This window comes from Anabrus simplex, chromosome 2 (assembly GCF_040414725.1).
Source record: "Anabrus simplex isolate iqAnaSimp1 chromosome 2, ASM4041472v1, whole genome shotgun sequence".
Lineage (NCBI taxonomy): Eukaryota > Metazoa > Arthropoda > Insecta > Orthoptera > Tettigoniidae > Anabrus > Anabrus simplex.
The window spans coordinates 52081453-52102809 of record NC_090266.1 but is presented as its reverse complement, the minus strand read 5'-3'; the positions used below and the strand labels follow the sequence as shown (position 1 = coordinate 52102809).

The 21357-nt window shown below is 40.0% G+C and overlaps 1 protein-coding gene across 2 annotated transcripts in view; it reads right to left on the bottom strand.

Annotated features, from left to right (window-relative positions):
• LOC136864933 (uncharacterized) overlaps positions 1 to 21357 on the bottom strand; it is a 749634-nt gene that overhangs the window by 200635 nt on the left and 527642 nt on the right. The window contains exon 2 of one of the 2 annotated variants that reach the window (XM_067142341.2): positions 18538 to 18569. The exons of the other annotated variant lie outside the window; for it this stretch is intronic. The gene's annotated coding sequence lies outside the window, so the exon portion shown is untranslated. The remainder of the gene's footprint in view (positions 1 to 18537; positions 18570 to 21357) is intronic. 2 annotated transcript variants of the gene reach the window in all.

Here is a 21357-nt window from a genome sequence, read left to right as displayed (position 1 = left end):
TAGCTCAAATGCTATTATGAACCAATGTGTTATGTACCAGTAGTATCAGAAAATTTATGAACCCGAGGAATGGCATGCTAAAGAAGAAAGTTTCTAGCTCCCGAGCTACTTCCCGCCAATATTCAGGCAGACTGTTACACTCGGTACGACCGGGCGAGTTGGCCGTGTGGTTAGGGGCACGCACCTATAAGCGTGCATCCGTGAGATAGTAGATTCGAAACCCACTGTCGGCAGCCCTGAAGACTGTACTCCGTGGTTTACCATTTTTACACCAGGCAGATCCCATCGTCGCCATAAGACTTATCTGCGTCGGTGCGAAGTAAGGCAAATCGGAGATGAGTGACAACAGAAGACACAAAGCACACCACAACAAACAATGGTCAATGTAATGTTATTGTTGATAAATTTTATGAGCTTTCTGTATTGTAGGCCTTTACATTTAGTTTTCTTCCGACTCTGTGATATTAGGGCGTCTTATAAAATTATTTATAGCGTAGACCGTAGTTCCTTATTCTCCGACTTTACATACGGATTTTCATTAAATCCTGTTTACCCATTTTCTCGTGACTCAGCGCCGATGTGGACTTAGTAATAAAAATTCAAATTCATGAACATCTCTGTGATTATAGCCGGTACGGTAACACTGTATAGGACATAAATGATCTGAAATTTAATACCGGTACTATATATCTTTAGTTATGTAGTATTTATCAACACGACCACTAATAACATAATTATTTGGCAATTTCATTTTAGGACTTCCCCTAAACTACCATTTCACTCAGCGCGAATAAAATTATTTATGGCCTAGATTATAGCGAGTTATTCTCCGACTTTGCATACCGATTTTCATCAGGAGGCCACTAATAACAAATGTTTGAGAATTCCATTTTAGGCCTTCCACTAAACTATCATTTATCTCAGCCTGAATACAATTATTTATGGCCTAGATTGTAGCGACTTATTCCCCGACTTCACCTACCGATTTTCGTTACGATACGACCATTAATAACATAAATGTTTGAGAATTAAGTTTTACGGCCTTCCCCTAAACTACCATTTCACTCGACATTACGGAAAAGTAAAAAGTGCATTTCCTTGTTTGTATGGACATGACTGATACAGAAATACCATCCTTTTTAAATTATGAGCAATGTCTGTCTGTCTGTCTGTCTGTCTGTCTGTCTGTCTGTCTGTCTGTCTGTCTGTCTGTCTGTCTGTCTGTACACGCATCACGAGAAAACGGATTAAGAGAATTTAATGAAAATTGGCATGTGAAGTCGGGGGATGAACCACTACAATCCAGGCTATAAATAATTTTACTCACGCTGAGTTAAATGGTAGTTTAGGGGAAGGCCTAAAATTTAAATCTCAAATATTTATATTATTAGTGGTCCTATCGATAAATACTACGTAATGAAAGTTATATAGAATTAAATTTCCGATAATTTATGTCATACATTGTTACCGTACCGGTTTTGACAACACAGATATTCATGAATTTATATTTTTGTTGCCAAGTCCATATCAACGCCGAGCCACGAGAAAATGGGTTAACAGAATTTAATGAAAGTCGGTGTATAGAGTCGGGGAATAAAAAACTACAGTCTAAGTTATAAACAATTTTTTTCACCATGGATGAAATTGTAGTTTAGGGGAAGGCGCCGAAAATGTAATGTTTAAATACCTGTGTTATTGGTCCTATCGAAAAGTACTACATAACAAAAGTTATAGAGAATACAATTTCCGACCATTTATGTTTTATTCAGTTTTACCGTACCGACTATGATAAGAGTGGTATTTCAGAGTCGGAAGAAAACTAAATGTGAAGGCCTACAATATTGAAAGCGCATAACATTGATCAACAATAACATTACATTGACCATTGTTCGTGGTGATGTCCTTTGTTTCTTATACTGCAGCTCAACTCAGATAGATGGGGTTACTGCTGCGTACCGAGTATAACGGCCTGACTGAATATTTGCGGGAAATAGTTGGGGAGTTAGAAAACTTTCTTCTTTAGCATGCCATTCCTTTGGTTCATACATTTTCTGATACTGCCGGTACGTAACAGACTGGTTCATCATAGTATTCCAGCTATTCGATCCCTACTCTGACGCGCTGGTTTGAATGAGCAGTGTGCATATTTAAGGCAGAGGCTCACTTAGTAGTAGTAGTAGTAGTAGTAGTAGTAGTAGTAGTAGTATGACCTGGTCTAGGATTACAATTTAGGCCTATTCCAAATTATAGCACCACAATTCACTAAATTACTCAAAATTCAAGCCTAAAAAGAGTCGTCTCTTAAGAAAAGCTTCCTCCTCATAACTTTTATTAAATTCTACAATCATTTTATTCCAAATTAGCCATGAAGATGGGATTTCTCCTCTGGCTTGGAGGAAAAATTTACCTCCAAGTCAGACAGATTTTTCCACCGCCTGTGTAATGAGCTCAGATTTTCCGACTCATCGGGTACTCATAGCAAGCAGATTAGTAATAGGGCGAAGTTTTTGCCCTGTGAGTCTCCACTATTCGATACCCCCACCCGGCCGAAATAAGACGAAGTGCGTTCACGGATCACGGCAGTCCGCGGCTTGGTCATTCCAGCTGTAGAACTTTGGACTGTTAGATCGGCAGCGTAGTACTGTTCGTTAAAAGTGAGAAAATGTGTGGTTTTTTATTTAATCGGGTATTTCACATGAAAGCATTTCTTTTAATCACGGCATTCCTACTGACAACATTGTAATGACCTATGTTCATTTCAGTTGGGAAAACTACTAAGACAGTCTTTCTGAGGATGTAAACAGGCAGGTGGAGAGTGAGTGTCCGCCATTACAATGAAAACTCCCCAACCTGGTTGTGACTTATGGTGGGCAAGGGGGCCTACTATTACAATGAAAGTTCCCTAACCCCGTCTTCATATGATAAAAGACGTTTGGTGACTTCCCCGTCGCGTTTCTGGGGTAACGTTAAGAGCTATGCAATCTTGCTCACAACGTGTACACCACCTAACCTAGAATTCTGTATACAATGCAGAATTCCGTAGCGAAGCACGGGTACATCAGCTAGTTTTATATATATAGAAGCATGGAGCAGGAGTTGCATGTCCTTGCCTAAACAAGATGTAGTTCGACAGCACGTAAAGAATTCAGAAACATTGAGGTAACAGAATTACTATTAACGTGAGTAGTGGTGAGGCCGCTCTAGGGTAACTTAACCTGCTGTACACCATCAAACGTTTCTTTCAATTCAATAGCCCCCTTCACAAGAAAAATCCACAGTTCCAGCCCTTCAAGCAAGCAACTCAGTGTTGATAACATCCTAGGGATGCGAGTTACGAATCTTAGGTAAATAAAATATAATAAAGTATGAGAATATATTCTTTATTTATTCCTAAAAATTACAACCGTTTCCTTAATCATCGTTATCCGGTCGATTAGATTAGCTGTTTGCCTTTTTTCTACCACTACTACGAGCGCTAATGTGAATCAATGCAAAGTTTCACTTAAGCACTTATAACTACATTCGTTGTGGACATTTTTCAACAAATCAGAAAACGCCTTAGGATATTGAACCAAGGAATATATTACGCCGGGTTGAGTGGCTCAGACGTTTGAGCCTTGGCCTTCTGAACCCAGCTTAGCAGGTTAGATCCTGGCTCAGTCCGGTGGTATTCGAAAGTGCTCAAATACGCCAGCCTCGTGTCGGTAGATAAATACACTGGCATCTAAAATAAATCCTGCAGGACAAAATTCCGGCACCTCGGCGTCTCCGAAAAACGTAAAAGTAGTTAGTGGGACGCAAAACAAATAACATTATTATTAAAATATTACAGAAAAATGTATGACAATAAGTTAATATTTGCTAGGATTTGGATAAAAAAAGTAAAGAAACAAGCGATTTTAGGCTGTTTTTTAGCAACTGCCTTTAGGCCGGAAGTGATTTTCGAAATTTGTTTTTTGGTTTGATAGAACTATCCAAGGCTCACAAATTGAAACATTTCCGGGCCCATTAGGCCTTCAACTTTCGGCACAATTGAAGAAATTGCTTAATTTTGCGTTCTTCTTAGTAAGGGGACCACTACTTTGCCTGCTAAGAAATGTTTCCAATATTAAAATTGTCAACCTTTTCAAAGACTTATTAACACTACTGAAGGTATGGAATGATTTGCCAAGGTCTGATAGCATTTTGTTTTAAAGTAGAGCAGCAGTTGTGATTCTTGAACTAGCAGTGGGTTATCGTCGTTTACCCTCGTAATATCGTAATGTAAAATACTTTCTTTTTTTGCTATTGGCTTTACGTCGCACCGACACAGATATGTCTTACAGCGACGATGGGACAGGAAAGGGCTAGGACTGGGAAGAAGCGGCCGTGGCCTTAATTAAAGTACAGTCCCAACATTTGCCTGGTGTGAAAATGGGAAAAAACGGAAAAACATCTTCAAGGCTGCCGACAGTGGGGTTCGAACAATGTGAAATACTGACACGCAACACATGCATCACTTAGAACGGAAAGTCATTGACACGGTTCATGCAACACAGAACCTTTCTTGGTCAGAGTTCTAAGTAGAAATATTACCATAGAGCGGTTTTTCTGGGCGCATCCTCGACATATTCTTAAAACAACAAGAGAAATATGCAATAAAGTCTCATTTACACGGGGAAAAGATTAATGTGGTTGCCATCAACATATTTTTTGCAGTGTGTATACTGCCATAATAGCATTTGCCGATGTTACGTTATACTGTAATTACTCATATGAACTGAGTAATGATGGTAGCAATGCAATGGAAACTGATATCCTATTACAAGAAAACAATAGGAATTCCATAATAATAATAATAATAATAATAATAATAATGTCAGGCTCCTTGTCTGACTGGTAAGCGCAGTGCTCTTCGGTTCAGACGATCCCGGGTTCGATTCCTGGCAGGGTCGGAGATTTTAACCTTAAATGCTTAATTCCCTTGCCTCGGGGACGGGGAGTTTGTGCAGTCTCCAACATCCCTGCAACTCACACACCACACAAAACACTACTCTCCACCACAATAACACGCAGTTACTTACACATGGCAGATGCCGCCCACCCTCATCGGAGGGTCCGCCTTAAAAGGGCTGCACCTGGCTAGAAATAGCCACACGAAATTATTATTATTATTATTATTATTATTATTATTATTATTATTATTATTATTATTATTATTATTAACTGTTCATTAATAAGAAGAAGAAGAAGAAGAAGAAGAAGAAGAAGAAGAAGAAGAAGAAGAAGAAGAAGAAGAAGAACCTGCAGTAGAAGAAACGGTACACAAGATGGAAAGGGCATATGGTATCAAAATATTTTATAACAAAAAGTGTCTACCTAAAAATCTTAAAATAAGGCACTACACAGCAGTGGTGAAACTGGAATACCTATCTGCAAGCGAAAGCCTGGTACCAAACTATACCCAGTAGATAAGTTAAACTTGATGTGCTATAAAATCATGAGAAAAAGCTTAGGCCCTGTGAAAACAACAGAAGTATGGAAATTAAGATCTAGGGGTGAAATATACAGGCACATAGAAAATATAACAGAAACCATAAGAAAAAGGAGATTGCAATCTTTTTGTACATATTTACAGAATGGATGATTCTAGATTAAAAACAGGCTGTTCAAGTACCTTTGGTACCAAAAAGTCAACAACTAGCTGGATTTAAGAAGTAAAGAAAGATTTAGAAAGAAATAATATAAGAGAAGGAGAAACAATGGACAGAGAGATTTTTAGAAAGAGTGTAGTAAGTATGGAAGGATTCCAAGCAAGACTGAAGAAGAAACCTGGTGCGAAGTGGTCCGAGGACAGAAAGATGATGATGATGATGATGATGATGATGATGATGATGATGATGATGATAATGCGTGTTGTTTAAAGGGGCCTAACATCGAAGGCCATCGGCCCAGGACAGAAAGAAACAGCATAGTGAAAGGATGAAAGAATATCGGAAGGAAAGGAGGAGAAAACAAAAAAGTATGAAGAATTGAATTGAAATTGGCACATGGTCCTTAGCAGGCCTCATCGGAAATAATAATAATAATAATAATAATAATAATAATAATAATAATAATAATAATATGCGAATATATCGTCATAAGTCAAGCATTCCTGACAGTGTTTACTTATAGACTACCATAAACATAAAAGCTGCCCACTTCCTTGAGATATTTCTCTTGTAATCTGTTCGTACCCTGACGTTTCCTTCATTTGATTGTGGTACTCTACGGAGTACACCGAATACAGGCAGAGATGTGCCTCATACTTAGCAATTAGTACACACACAACATCGCTCGCTCATAAAGACGAAGCCACTTTTGTTGTTTTGATTCCTGGCAATCCCAGCATGCCTAGCGGCCTAGCGCATTCCATTGGTCAAGTATGTCAAAGACTTGGCAATTGTTTGATCGACTAGAATATATTTACAACTTTTGATTTGACAAGTAAAGTTGTGAAGTATTGAAATTTCTTCTCAAGTCTTGCGAAGTCTTGAATTTGTCAAACATTTGAAATTGTATAACAGGCTTAACTCACTTCAAATACACACCCGTGGTTCTTACAGCCCTGACAAGCGACGTGACTGCTGGGGCGATAGATGCAGAGTGGATTTCGGCCCGAAAGGTCCACGGCTGGTACGTGGTCCAATAGCTCTGCACTCTGACCGGCCAACCGAGCAGAGGAGGACTGGCCACGTCTCTACCGTGGCTCTACGCCTCTGCATTCGGGAGACGGGACAGGGCTGGACCTCGCGGCTGGCCATAACCGACGGCTGTCCTGAGAATGGTTTTCTGTGGTTTTCCATTCTCCTGCACTAAGGTGAATGCCGGGACAGTTCCTAGTATAGGCCACGGCCGCCAACCCCCTCACCACCGAACATCTCCTTCACCGTAACACCGTTCGGTGGTAACGCTGCGATAGGAGTGGGAAGGAAGCGACCGTGGTCTTAATTAAGTTACAACACGAGCATTTGCTTGGTGTGAAAATGGGAAAATACGTTAAGGGCTGCCAATGATGGGGTTTGAAGTCACTATCTCCCGAATGCAAGCTGAGAGTTCTGTGACTCAAACCGTGCAACCACTTCTTCTTCTCCTCAGTATAATAATAATAATCATCATCATCATCTTCCAGAAGGAACAGTTATATTGCTATACGTCGTCGTTATTGTTGTTGTTGTTGTTGTTGTTGTTGTTGTGTAATTATGTTTTTATTTTACTATCACTTGTAATGTTAAACTAGTAGTAAGCTCAACTTATAATATTGTAAGCCATAGTGTTAAGTACTGGGAAATACTTAGGTTGTGTGTGCATGTGCATATCATGATGCTGGATTTAGAATGTTAAACTAGTAATATTTCTTGTAATATCTTCTTTCCATGGAATTGCTTGTTGTACTCTTGTTGTTGTAGCTGTAGTTGTTGTTGTTGTTGCTGTTGTGTAATTATTTTTAACTTTGCTTTATTATCACACTACTGTAAGTGATCATTGCCACAGGGATTTTTCCCAATTGCGATGTATTTGGTAATAATAAAAAAATAAAAATGTCTCCCGGCCCGAGAGACGGCGTCACCGTCTATGAGGCCCGACTCCCGCTTCAGGGAAGGAATGAAAACTTTTAGTAGTAGTAGTAGTAGTAGTAGTAGTAGTAACCGACAAATGGTATGCAGTAGGCATACGGCACCACAATCGGCAGCCCTGAAGATGGTTTTATGTGGTTTCCCATTGTCATATCAGGCAAATATACTGTAATGAAGGCCATGACCATTGCCTTCCCTTTCTGTCCTATCATCGCTGAAAACTTAATCTCAGTTTCTGGAACGTTAAAACACAACCACTGTATACGTCTAAGGATGGTTTCAGATTGATCAATGACATTTCAATTTCTAGTTGATCAGTAGCCCCCCTGGCATTAGTTTAGGCCTGCCCTTACCAAGAAAAGGCTGCCCAGATACTGGAGAGAGAAGACATCATCAACTGAATTGCTTGTCTGACTCTGCCCACACATTCGGCAACTTCTCCAGATTCTCTGTAAGCTAAGATAAAATTTATGTTATCGGCAAATCTCTTAGCTTCAAGTTCCTCTCATTGAAGTACGGTTTATTTTACATAATATATATATATATATATATATTTTTGCTTTACGTTCCACTAACTACTTTTACGGTTTTCGGAGACGCCGAAGTGTCTGAATTTAGTCCCGCAGGAGTCCTTTTACATGCCAATACATCTACCGACACGAGGCCGACGTATTTGAGCACCTTCAAATACCACCGGACTGAGCCAGGATCGAATCTGCCAAGCTGGGGTCAGATGGCCAGTGCTTCAACCGTCTGAGCCGCTCAGCCCGGCGGTTTATCTTACAGATTTCTACAAACACAGAGATGAGGGACTGTAGGAGCCTTGTCGTGGAACCATAATCCTTCGGCACGGTCTGCGTTATTTCCTTTGGTAATCTGTCATGACCTTCAAGAAGGAAGCTGGAGTAATCGTGACATTTGTCGGTAATGAGAAAGGTAACCGCTAGTGATTTGCACCATTGCCTTGACTAGCAATTTAATTAAATAAGTAGGTAAGTAAATTACACGGTAAGTGTGCAGGCGTTTCCTTGCGCTGTTTCCCGCGGCTAAACGTGCGTAGTGAGGCGCGAGACTGCCCTTCCCCACCTTGCCCCTTCTCCTGCACCATCGGCATTATACAACTGTAATGGACATTGAGTACACATGATTTGTCAGGAGTTCGAACCTGAGCTAGTAGCTCAAGGAGGAGTCGTGCATACTGGTCACGCGTTCCGTGGGGGGTGGGGGTGGTTAGGCTGTGCACACAGCACGTATGGTACTGCTTCCATTGTGATAAGACAGTAGTACCTCACTCACATGCGCCTGCTCCTAGAAACAGTGAAAGGACGACCACAGCAAGAGTGTGTTATTGTTACAACTATAGCTCGGAAGTTCGAGGAAAATCCTTTTTCTGACGAGTGTCCAAAGGCGAGGCCCAACAAAATATTTGTTCATTCTGGGTCATTGTAGGCCAGATAATGGTGGATTTCATTTGTCCTTTAATGCCTTTTCCGGCGTTTTCTGGCTTATTGTTTTTTTTACCTCTGTTTAGGTCTTAACGGCTTTTATTTTTCAACTTCACCTTCTTTCGACTATATTTTTACTGCCCATTCTCAATTCGAATCATCATTAGTTCATCCATAACCTCTTAAACATCCATTCTCTAGTAAATACCCATGTTTGAACCCTACCTGAAAAAGAGAGAAAATGGAATTAAAATGAAACTAGTGCTTGAAAATCAGAGATAAGTCAAATAGTGAAAGGGGAACATTCTGGTGTGAGTGTTTTTGAAGAGTATGAACCCGTAACATCCGTTAATGTGGACGATAAATATCTCGATTTTTCGCAATGTGCTGTCTGAAAAACTTTACACCTAAGGACCTGGAGATGACTATTGTGATATACGGCAAAACCAACTGAGGTAAGGTTTCCGAATTCGAATTTCTCTAACCCTCGTGCGGTTAAGTCAAATATGTTTCCAGTTATAGTCATTTAAATTTCCTTCTCCATAATGTGCACTGCAGGTTCGCTGAATTCATTCTAGGTGGAAAAAATATTTCATTCTAAATTCTGTAAGTAATGAACACGGAATTCCTTTTTTCAAACGATGTTAAGAAAAATATATAATGTCTCATAGAAGAAGTATTTTCTCATTTGATATTGCACCCTATGTTGCATATCACCAGAATTTTGCGTTTTTAAACATTCGATTCCTACATTAAATATGTAATTAAAATTAAAATTATGAATGAATTTGAATCGCATTTTTACGCCCTTTCCTCATATTTTAGATCTGCTTCGAAGCCCTAGTTATTACGCTCCTGCTTCAAAAGAAGCAACAGGAACAGACTGTTATTGTTAAAACTATTCTGTTTCGAAAGCAGCAAGGGAAAGAACGATCACAGCAACAGTGTGTTATTGTTATAACGCTCCTGTTTCAAAAGCAGCAAGAGAAAGAACGATCACAGGAACAGTGTGTTATTGTTATAACGCTCCCGTTTCAAACCAGCAAGAGAATGAACGATCACAGGAACAGTGTGTTATTGTTAGAACGCTCCTGTTTCAAAGCAGCAAGAGAAAGAACGATCACAGGAACAATGTGGTATTGTTAGAACGCTCCTGTTTCAAAGCAGCAAGGGAAAGAACGATCACAGCAACAGTGTGTTATTGTTATAACGCTCCTGTTTCAAAAGCAGCAAGAGAAAGAACGATCACAGGAACAGTGTGTTATTGTTAATATGCTCCTTTTAAACAGCAAGAGAAAGAACGATCACAGCGACAGTGTGTTATTGTTATAACGCTCCCGTTTCAAACCAGCAAGAGAATGAACGATCACAGCGACAGTAAACAACGTTGCTATTTAATTTTAACACTTAAAGGTAATCAGCAGTGCCACGAAGCTAAGGCATTTGTTTTGGCTAAAATAGGCAGGCAAATAAGCGCTTAACATTTAGGAAATAGGCAGCGAAATAATGAAAAGAATCATTTAAAATGATGAAATTTGCACAAGTTCAAAATGTTTATCCCACTTTTGGACTTATTAGGCATTGAAAAACGTAGCGGTAGCTGCTATTCGCGGTTCAACATTAATTTTGAGGAACCATTTTTACAGTCAGTAGTATCGTGTGGTGCGTACTTTTTGCTTCCGAATCCCTTTTTGTGTTGTATGTGAAAGATTTTTCATATTCCATGCTAATATGGTATATTGTGTACCGGTATTCAAAAATGAAGTATACTTTGTCATAGTACCAACACTATAATTAGAGAAGTTACAATAAATAAATAAATAAATAAATAAATAAATAAATAAATAAATAAATAAATAAATAAATAAATAAATAAATAAATAAATAAATAAATAAGTAAATAAATAAATAAATACAATAAATTTATTAATTAATAAAAATATTATTTTTCCAAAATTCTTTACGTTCGCACCAACACATATAGGTCTTATGGCGACAATGGGATAGGAAAGGGCCAGCAGTGGGAAAGAAGCGACCGTGGCCTTAATAGAGGAACAGCCCCAGCGCTTTCCTGGTGTGAAAATAGGAAACCACGGAAAACCATCTTCAGGGCTGCCGACAGTGAAGTTCGAACCCACTATCTCCCGAATGCAAGCTTAGCTACGCGACTCAAACGGCGCGGCTACTTGCTCGGTACTAACATAATAAAAATGGTTTAGTGTAAGCTATTCAATACAGACCTGCATCACATTTTAATACTTGGTCCTAATACCAGTACGGGACCCGCAACCATCCCGACCAGTTGACTTAGTCGAGTGAGATTTTTAATGGATATCTGTGTAGTACGAAAATATCGTTCGTGCACAAGAAAAGCTAATAAATTAAAATTAAATTGTTTCCCTTATTTTTAATACAGTACATTGAAATTATTTTTTATTTCCTCTGATTAATTTTAATGTGTAAAAAATATCCATTAGAACTCAAAAAAAGGTATTACACTTCAAAATAGGCAACGGGTGATAGAACACGCAAAAAGGGCAAAATAATAACTGTTCCTAAATATACGGAAACATGTATATCACTATTTGACACTTCAATATCTCCACCTAGAAAAATGGCAGTTGTGCCTAACTGCCGGGCTGTAACAATCAGCAGCATCATTTATCAGAGGTCACCACCAACCAAGAGACAGGTTATAACCACCATCAGCTCAAACATCTCGCGAAATCCGTTTTCAAACCTAGATTATATGTTATGAGTATGATTAATTCCCTATGTAATTCAGTTAGTTTGACGCTCGTCTGGTATGCAGGGCGGTGCAGGATCGCATTCTGGTGCAGCAACTTGGCACATGAAAGTTACTTTTGTCAGAATATTTCCAGAAACATTATTAACCCTCCGAGAGGAGCGTGCGCGTGTTGCACTTTGTCCCAGTCTTATTATTCTGGGTTTTAAGACGAGAAAAGTACATCCATTGTTTTTCTTTTCACTCAATGTAATCATTCGCCAAGTTCATTACAGTATTTACCAACATTTCTTCTCAACTACTCACTCACCAGTAGTATCAGAAACATTCAATATTTTCTTTTTACCAATCAATCAATCAATCAATCAATCAATCAATCAATCAATCAATCAATCAATCAATCACCACTGATCTGCATTTAGAGAAGTCGCACAGGTGGAGGATTTCCTATCTGTTATTTTAAGTAGTCTTTTCTTAAATAACTGCAAAGAATTTGGAAATTTATCTACCATCTCCCATTGTAAATTATTCCAATTCTTAACTATTCTTTCCTATAAGCGAATATTTGAACCAATTTGTCCTCTTAAATTCCAACTTTATCTTCATACTTTTAAAAACATCACTAAAATTATTCGTGTACCGATGTCATTCCATGCCATCTCTCCACTGACAGCTCAGAACATAGCACTTAGTCGAGCAGCTCGTCTCTTTTCTCCCAAGTCTTCACAGCCCAAACTTAGCAATATTTTTGTAACGCTACTCTTTTGTCGGAAATCACCCGGAACAAATCGAGCTGCTTTTCATTGGATTTTTTCCACTTCCTTAATCAAATAAACGTGGTGGCGGTCACACACACTGGAACCATACTCTAGTTTGGGTCTTACCAGAGACTGATATGGCTTCTCTTTTACATCCTTACAAGAAACACCTAAATACCCTTATAACCAAGTGCAGAGATCTGTACCCTTTACTTACAAGCCAATTTATGTGATTACCCAAATGAAGATATTTCCTTATATTAACACTTAGGTAGTTATAGTGTTTCCCATGAGTAATCTAAGTAGTTTGGTGTTGCACTTCATTGCAGTACGCCTGCGGGAATAAACATTTGAGAGAAAATCTCCATTAGACTGCCATATCTAAAAACCGACAGTAATTCAATTAATAAACGTTATAGTAAGGGGGCGTGATAGGCGAGTGCCATCGTCACTGGCTTCTTATCGAGATTACCGTGATTTAAATTCTGGTTACAGTGGGTGGGATTTTTAAAATGGAGAAACACATGCCTCTGGTTGGTATTCCATGCAAAACTTGAAGTCTTGTGGCAATAATTGCCTACGAAAAATGCTAATGGTGAACACGGCACACCCCCCCAGCCCCCGAACCATCCAAATTAGCACATGAAGGTTAAATTCCCCGACCCGCCCGGGAATCGAACCCGGTACCCCTGTACGAAATACCAGCATGCTAACCATTTAGCCATGGAGCCGGACTTTGTGGCCACCATCACAATGTGAACAGGCACATTAAAACTGCAAGCTTTATTGTTTACCTCGTTCATAAAAGTACAGTAGAAGAAGAAGACGGTACATCTGGTATTAAGAACCTACCACTTCCATGACACCATGTATGTGCCCGTTGTTTAGTCACAACCGTGGTTATCTTCAAATAAGAGACCACACGCTGCCTGGTAGGACTCACGCGATGGGAACACGGATCACAATATTCACAGGGCAATAAACGTACAAACTTAATTACAACAGTGTTGAGATAAATTATAAAAGTAGTGGAACAAAGATAAATTACATTTATGATAGAAATCTGACGCTTTAATGAATGCAGCACGTAGCTGTGCAATGCAGGCTATGTAAAAGAGACACTGGTATTGCGATTTAATAGGAAATGGCTTAAAGTAGCTCTATATTTGAAGCACATTAATCAACACAACATCAATTAATTCTGCGGCGGCTACAGCCGATTCCCCGATTAAGGGATTTCATCAGTAAAGTATTGATACACAAATCGGCTTCATATAACACCATATATGAAAGCCTGAATAATTAACTCTTTGCAAAAGTTTGCGTTTGCCTGCTAGTTAACGATGGTGCTCTGCCAATAAACATGCCACACGAAAAGTTATTTTATGTCAATTTCTGTACAACAAAACACACACAGAGTCAATTTACTGCCTGAAACGAGTCATTATATGACACCCGTCACTATGATGTGCTTACTTATCAACATCATCAGTCAATATTACAGCACCCAATTCGGGAAAATCTACCACTGTTTAACAAACTCCGGCTCTAGCTGAGGTGAAATCTCGTGCGGTACACGGAATATAAATTACGAAAGTTTTTAAATGAGAATTCTCCAATTAACTCTAGTGATCTATCCTATGAAAATTTATTGCACGAAATTATTACAGAATCCTGATTGCTTCCTAACATACTGAAGCCTGCGTCTGGACAGCACGAAGAGCTCATGTGAGTCCCATGCCTGATGAATCAAATAATATTTACATACTTAAGAAAAAGAGTACTTATGCTGTAGTTTTTAAATGGAACGTGGTGTATCGAGATATCGATTGCAATGAAACATGATAGGATGATCAATTACGTAATCGCTCCACGTCTGTCGTTGTTACAGCGTGAAAAAATGAAACTCTCAGTCAGTTTCCTTCTTTGTGCTAATAACAGGTTACATGAATAGCATGCGCGTTGAAGGTTCCATGACTTAAGGGCCTCGACGAAATTTCTCCGGCATGTTCTATCTACTGCCAATGCGTTTACCTCCCTCCATGTCTTGTTGAATCCAGCTATCTCCCTGTCTATGGTTCTCTTCCAGGTGATCATCGGTTTACCTTCCCGATTCCAGTTCATTGCTTTCTAGTGGTGTTCGCATTCTGTGTTTCTGTATGGGACTTTGTGGCCTCCCAAAGGTCTATGTTTTAGATGGTCTTTGGCCACTATATTCTCATGATGTGCCTCAAGCAACGATTTAGGAAAGTCTTGTGGTAATGCTTTTGGTCCCTTTCCAGGTCTCACAGGTTTCACAACCAATGTTTGCATTAAGTCTCCCATTATTACCCTGCCAGTGTTGATGTCACTCTATCACAAAACTCCCCCTTGTATTCTGGTAACTTTGTTGGTGCGTAGCACTGCACTATGGTCACAGGTCTAACTTTGGTTTGTATATGTACAGTAATTATCCAGTGTGATATAGGGGTCCATTTTATTACGCCAAAGTTTGCTTTCCTTGCAAGTAAGAAACCCACCCCATTTGAATGCTGTTCATTAGCTTCTCTTCCGGAGTAAATCAAGAAACCACCTCTTCTGTCCTCACATCTCCGTAGCCTGTCCGTCTCGTTTCACACAACATAAGTCTCTTCAGTTTATATTCACTTCACCGAGCTCGATAGCTGCAGTCGCTTAAGTGCGGCCAGTATCCAGTATTCGGGAGATAGTAGGTTCGAATCCCACTGTCGGCAGCCCTGAAAATGGTTTTCCGTGGTTTCCCATTATCACACCAGGCAAATGCTGGGGCTGTACCTTAATTAAGGCCACGGCCGCTTCCTTCCCACTCCTAGCCCTTTCTTGTCCCATCGTCGCCATAAGACCTATCTGTGTCGGTGCGACGTAAAGCAACTAGCAAAAAAAATATATTCACTTCTGCCATTACTTCTCTCAACCTACTAGTTTCATTCATGGTTTTCACATTCCAGAATCGAATTCGTGTCCAATATTTATTTTCAAAACTCGTCTCCATAAAATCCGGCTGGCATAAATTTCGTCTGGTTTCTGTTATAAGTTTGTTTCGATTGTGCGAGTTCTTGGCCCACAGTACGTGCAAGGTTACATACTGCATAACATTATACCTTCCATTACAAACGATACAGATATATTAACATGTTAGTATTCATACAATGGTAGTGTTAGTACAGCAAAATAGGTTTGTAAAGCGTGATCTCAATTTCGATCTACCAGGTGTATGCGTAAGTTTTTCCGGTTTCGGTAAGAGATGGTACGCAGCGTATGAATTTGATACATACATCAGTTTGTTCGTCTGGTATTAACCTACCAACACACACAAGTTGAGTCCGCCAACACTAGCGTCTGTGTTGTATCGTTCAGTGATCATGTCGACGTTTTTACCTGCAAAAAGAACATTCGCGGCACGTATTGCTTTTGTTATTTAATCAAAAGAAAAAGGCTGTGGAAAGTCATCGTTTGCTGGTATAAACATATGGTGAGCTCGCTCCATCCATCAGAACATGTGAGACATGGTTTCGACAATTTAAACGTGGTGACGTCAACGTGAAAGGCAGTGCGCGCTCTGGTAGACCACAGAAGTGCATATGGCACAAGCATTAAATGTGTCACAAGAAACAATCAGCAGACATTTACGATCTATGGGGAAGATCAGTAAACTGAGTAAATGGGTCCAACACGAGTTGAATGAACGGCAAATGGAAAATCGAAAAATCACTTGTTAAATGCTGCTTGAACGCCACGAAACAAAATCATATCTGTATCGAATTGTGACGTGTGACGAAAATGGATTTATTTTGAAACCCGGAAGCTGAGAAAATCGTGGCTGTCACCTAGCAAAGCCGGTCCTTCAACACCAAGGCCAAATCGCTTCGGCAAAAAGATCATGCTTTATGTCTGTTGGGACATGAGCGGTTTTGTGTATTATGAACTCTTTAAGCCCAGCGACACCGTTAATGCACAACGCTATCGCCAACAAATGATTAATTTAAATCACGCATTGATCGAAAGACGACCGGAATGGGTCAGAAAACATGGCAAAGTGATTTTGTTACTCGACAATGCACCGTCTCACATAACAAAACCAGTGAAAGACACCTTGAAATCGCTTGGATGGGACATCCTTCCGCACCCGCCGTACTGCTCAGACCTGGCGCCATCTGACTTTCACCTCTTCGCATCAACGGGGCACGCGCTCGCAGAGCAGCACTTCAGCAATTTCGGGGAAGTTGGAAAATGGCTCGACGAATGGTTTGCCGCAAAAGACTAACAGTTTTCCTGGCATGGTATTCATAAATTAGCGGAAAGATGGGCGAAGTGTGTAGAAGCCGATGGCCAATATTGTGAATAAAGAAAAAATGAAGTTCCCTTGAAAATTATGTGTCTCCATTACCATAAAAACCGGCAAAAACTTATGCATACACCTGCTAAAGTGTTTTATATAACTTTAATGAAGAACTGTCGGTAGATTTCTACAATGCAAACGCAAGGTCATTTAAGTCATCGGCTAACTGGTTCGAAACAACCAGCTACCTTTCAGCAATTAATTATAATCAGGAACCGAATTTTGATTATCTAATAAATGCCAAAACTGACCTATAAAATCACCTAAAAATTCTCAAAGAAATAATGACGAGAAAATGGCCCATAAGTATGATGGAAAATTGTAAATATGTGCACTGTCTGAATCCATGATTGAATGGTCAGCACTGAGGGTCCCGGGTTCGGATATTCAACGCGTTTGATTAATTCTTAATTTGTCCCAACCCTCTCCTCTTCATATTCTGACATCACATAACCAACCACCACAGAAACACGCAATAGTGATTACAATCAACATTAGGTTGGCTTCAAAAAGGGCATCCGGCCGTTAAACAGGGCCAAATTCACATATGCAACATAGCTCGTAACCGCGACCCCACATGAGTGGGAAAAGTGGTAGATGAAGAAGTAAATATGTGCATTGTCCACACTACCATTACCGGTAAGTCGTAATGGAGAGAATAAAATAAATTCCATCAAATAACAATAATAATAAATACATAAACATCTGAGAGAATAGTATTTCAGTTCATTTTAAAAAATATTTCTTACAAGCAAATTAACTCAGCATCTATATGTCGTTGATATGTTGATTACCCAATGTAAATGAATAAAACATTATTAAATTACGAAAAATAAAAATCCACAGTCTGTTTTTAGTTGCAATCCGGTCAGGAATGGAATGAATGAAGCCCCCATCTAGCGGCGAGGATTTGCCGAAGCCTGTCGCACTCCTCTGGGGCAATGATTAATGACTAACAGATGAAATGAAATGATATTGGTGAGTATTGCTCATCTTTGCCCAGCACAAATCTCACAAGAACTACGAAACCCAGCGGTGAGAGACCAGCGCGCTACCGCCTGAGCCACGGAGCCCCTTTGATTATATAATAACGCAGAAAAATAAAAATTACTTAAAAACATGAATTGAGTGTAACGGTTTGTTGGAAATGACAAAATAATTAAGCAAAAGTATAGGAAGTAAAGTAAAAAAATTTAAGAAGGCAAAAAAAGGACTAAATAAATTCTTCATAAATGCGCATCGCTGTTATGAGCTGACCATGGTCAGGATTTATATACAAGAAAGTAATGTGTATGACGCACCAGTTAAAACAGATGTGATCAAAATCAGCATCAAGATTAGCCTATGACGTTAGTGTTGATTTTACGTCAGAATGATTCTTAACCTTAGAATTAGGGTTATGGTAGTTGATTACTGACCCAAGTTTCATTGTTAGGTCTAACCCAAACTGTTTCCCTTGTAACGATTTGATGGAATATTCCTTGGCAAATGGAAAAACTACATTCGGACGATAACGTTGCAAAAATTATGGCATTAAAATTTAAAAACGAATAAGATATCCACAGCAAAAATTAGGCACACAATTCATATTCATACAGTTTCGTCTTTAGAACGAAGAAATGGAGCCACTTACGACTGCACCCTCTGCATGCTGCTTGCACCCACCTGAAACACACAGACAACACAAATATAAGTAAAGTCCCTGACTGAAATGGGTTTAAGCAATACCTTACGATACTACATAATTTAATCTTCAAGTTAGTAGTCTACACATCTATTTATACTTTACAAACACACTGACCTCCTCTGCCGTGCAAATACACTTGTGTACCGAGAGAAAATTTCGGGAGGTACAGTTCAAAGATTTGAATTTGGGACAGAACCGGCTTCGATGGTGACCATCTTGAAAGCTGGATATTTTAGAGTCAGTTCTGTAATTGTAGCCTCCCACAAGGCCAGCCCCTCGTCCACGTCGTGGAAAGTTTTTTTTTTTTGTTTTTTGTTTTTTTTTTTTGCTAGGGGCTTTACGTCGCGCCGACACAGATAGGTCTTATGGCGACGATGGGATAGGAAAGGCCTAGGAGTTGGAAGGAAGCGGCCGTGGCCTTAATTAAGGTACAGCCCCAGCATTTGCCTGGTGTGAAAATGGGAAACCACGGAAAACCATTTTCAGGGCTGCCGATAGTGGGATTCGAACCTACTATCTCCCGGATGCAAGCTCACAGCCGCGCGCCTCTACGCGCACGGCCAACTCGCCCGGTCGTCGTGGGAAGTGGGCAACGGCATGAAGTAGGGGATTGCCTGTAGGAGTGATGTACAGTGGGGACTGTGTGTGCCCCATGACCGCTACGGTACCTGTGAAGGCCCTACAGGAACCCTGAAAAGTGACGACTAACGTGGTTCTGGTGAAGACCTCAACGACAGCAACGGCTTGTATTCGAATGGCCACCGCTCAGGTGAAAGAAGGCTATTGCGTCCCGTACGTGGTTTAGAGGTTATCCTGGTGGCTTCCCTCCCGGCTGGCCTGGGTTCGATTCCCGTCTCCGACACGAATCTGAAGCTGGTCTGAAGGAATATGACAAAATCTCTCATTCCAAAAGAAATCATACTAGGAAGGAAAATGGGTATCAATTTCCACTCATGATTATCCCCTTGTTTGGTGATTTGTTTAAATATTTGTTTAATTTGTTTAAATATTTGTTTTCCGAGATTTGCCATTTTCACACCAGGCTGTACCATACTTAAGACAACGGCCACTCCCTTCCCACTCCTGGCCCTTTCCTATCCCATTGTCACCATAAGACCTATCTGTGTCAGTTGTAATGTAAGGAAAAATTGTTTTTTAAAAAGAATAATAAATCCTGTGAAATAAATACTTCGACCTCAAAATCACGTTTTCACACTCCCCGGACAGATTTGCAACGAATCATCTCACCCCACAATAATGCATACAAATATGTACTCTGTGAAATCAAATTACTTTCAACCAATATGTACTTCAGGTTGCAGTCTAATTTGAGATTATATCATCATCTAAATACGCGGCAACTAATTTATCTCACTAGTATCCTCAGTTTATCAATTAATAAGTGTGGTACACTGCATGTACAATAGACCATTTTGCTGACAAGCTGACATTTTTTTGCTCTACGCGAAGAAATAAACGCATTTGCAGTGTTAGTTCCTGTGGACGGTCTCAAATGGAAACGGGCGTGCAACTACATTTTGCAGAAATATTGTTTTGTATATTTCGTTCATTCGACCTACTCAGCTAAACATCTAAACATGCACGCACGTTACAAATAGGGCGATCGATTTAAATCATTATGTTCCACTAAGCATACAAATTATAGCTGGAACTAGTTCCAGTGGATATCCATTGTAATGATGATTGAATGAACACGTTAAATAGTTAATGAGGAAGTTAAATGAAATTAACGGTTCCTTGAAGGTAAAGAAGGACATTAGGTAGAATCAAAATCAATAGACATTTTCAGGACTACCGACGGTGGTCGAACCCGCCATCTCCCGAGTACAGGCTGACGCTACACGCCTAGAATCGTAAAGTGAACTCGCTCGGTACTAGCTCTTTAAAGAATCCCTTTTCAGGAAGCATTTTTTACCACAGATTATTATTATTATTATTATTATTATTATTATTATTATTATTATTATTATTATTATTATTATTATGCCCGCGTGTAGTGCTTAGTGTGATTAGCTGCCACCCCCGGAGCCCCGGGTTCGATTCCCGGCTCTGCCACGAGATTTGAAAAGTGGTACGGCGACCAGAACGGGGTCCATCCACTCAGCCTCGGGAGGTCAGCTGAGTACAATGGGGGTTCGATTCCCACCTCAGCCATCCTCGAAGTGGTTTTCCGTGGTTTCCCACCTCTTCCCCAGGCAATTGCCAGGTTGGTACCTATCTTCAGGCCAGGACCGCTTCCGTCGCTCTCCCTTGCCTATCCCTACCAATCTCCCCCACCCCCACCCCAAGGCTCCTATTCAGCGTAGTAGGTGAGGCCACAGCGAGATGCACTGGTCCTCCTCCCCAGTTGTATCCCCGACCAACTCACGCTCCAGGACACTGGCCTTCAGGTGGCGCAAGTGGGATCCCTCGAGAGTCCTGAGCAGAAGCCAAACCTGGACATCGGGAGATAGTAAGTTCGAACCCCACTGTCGGCAGCGCTGAAAATGGTTTTCCGTGGTTTCCCATTTTCACACCAGGTAAATGCTGGGGCTGTGCCTTAATTAAGGCCACGGCCGCTTCCTTCCCACTCCTACCCCTTTCCTGTCCCATCGTCGCTGTAAGACCTATCTGTGTCGGTGCGACGTAAAACAACTAGCAAACAAATCCTGGACAGCAAATGTCTAAATAAAATTATTATTATTATTATTATTATTATTATTATTATTATTATTATTATTATTATTATTATTATTATTATTATTA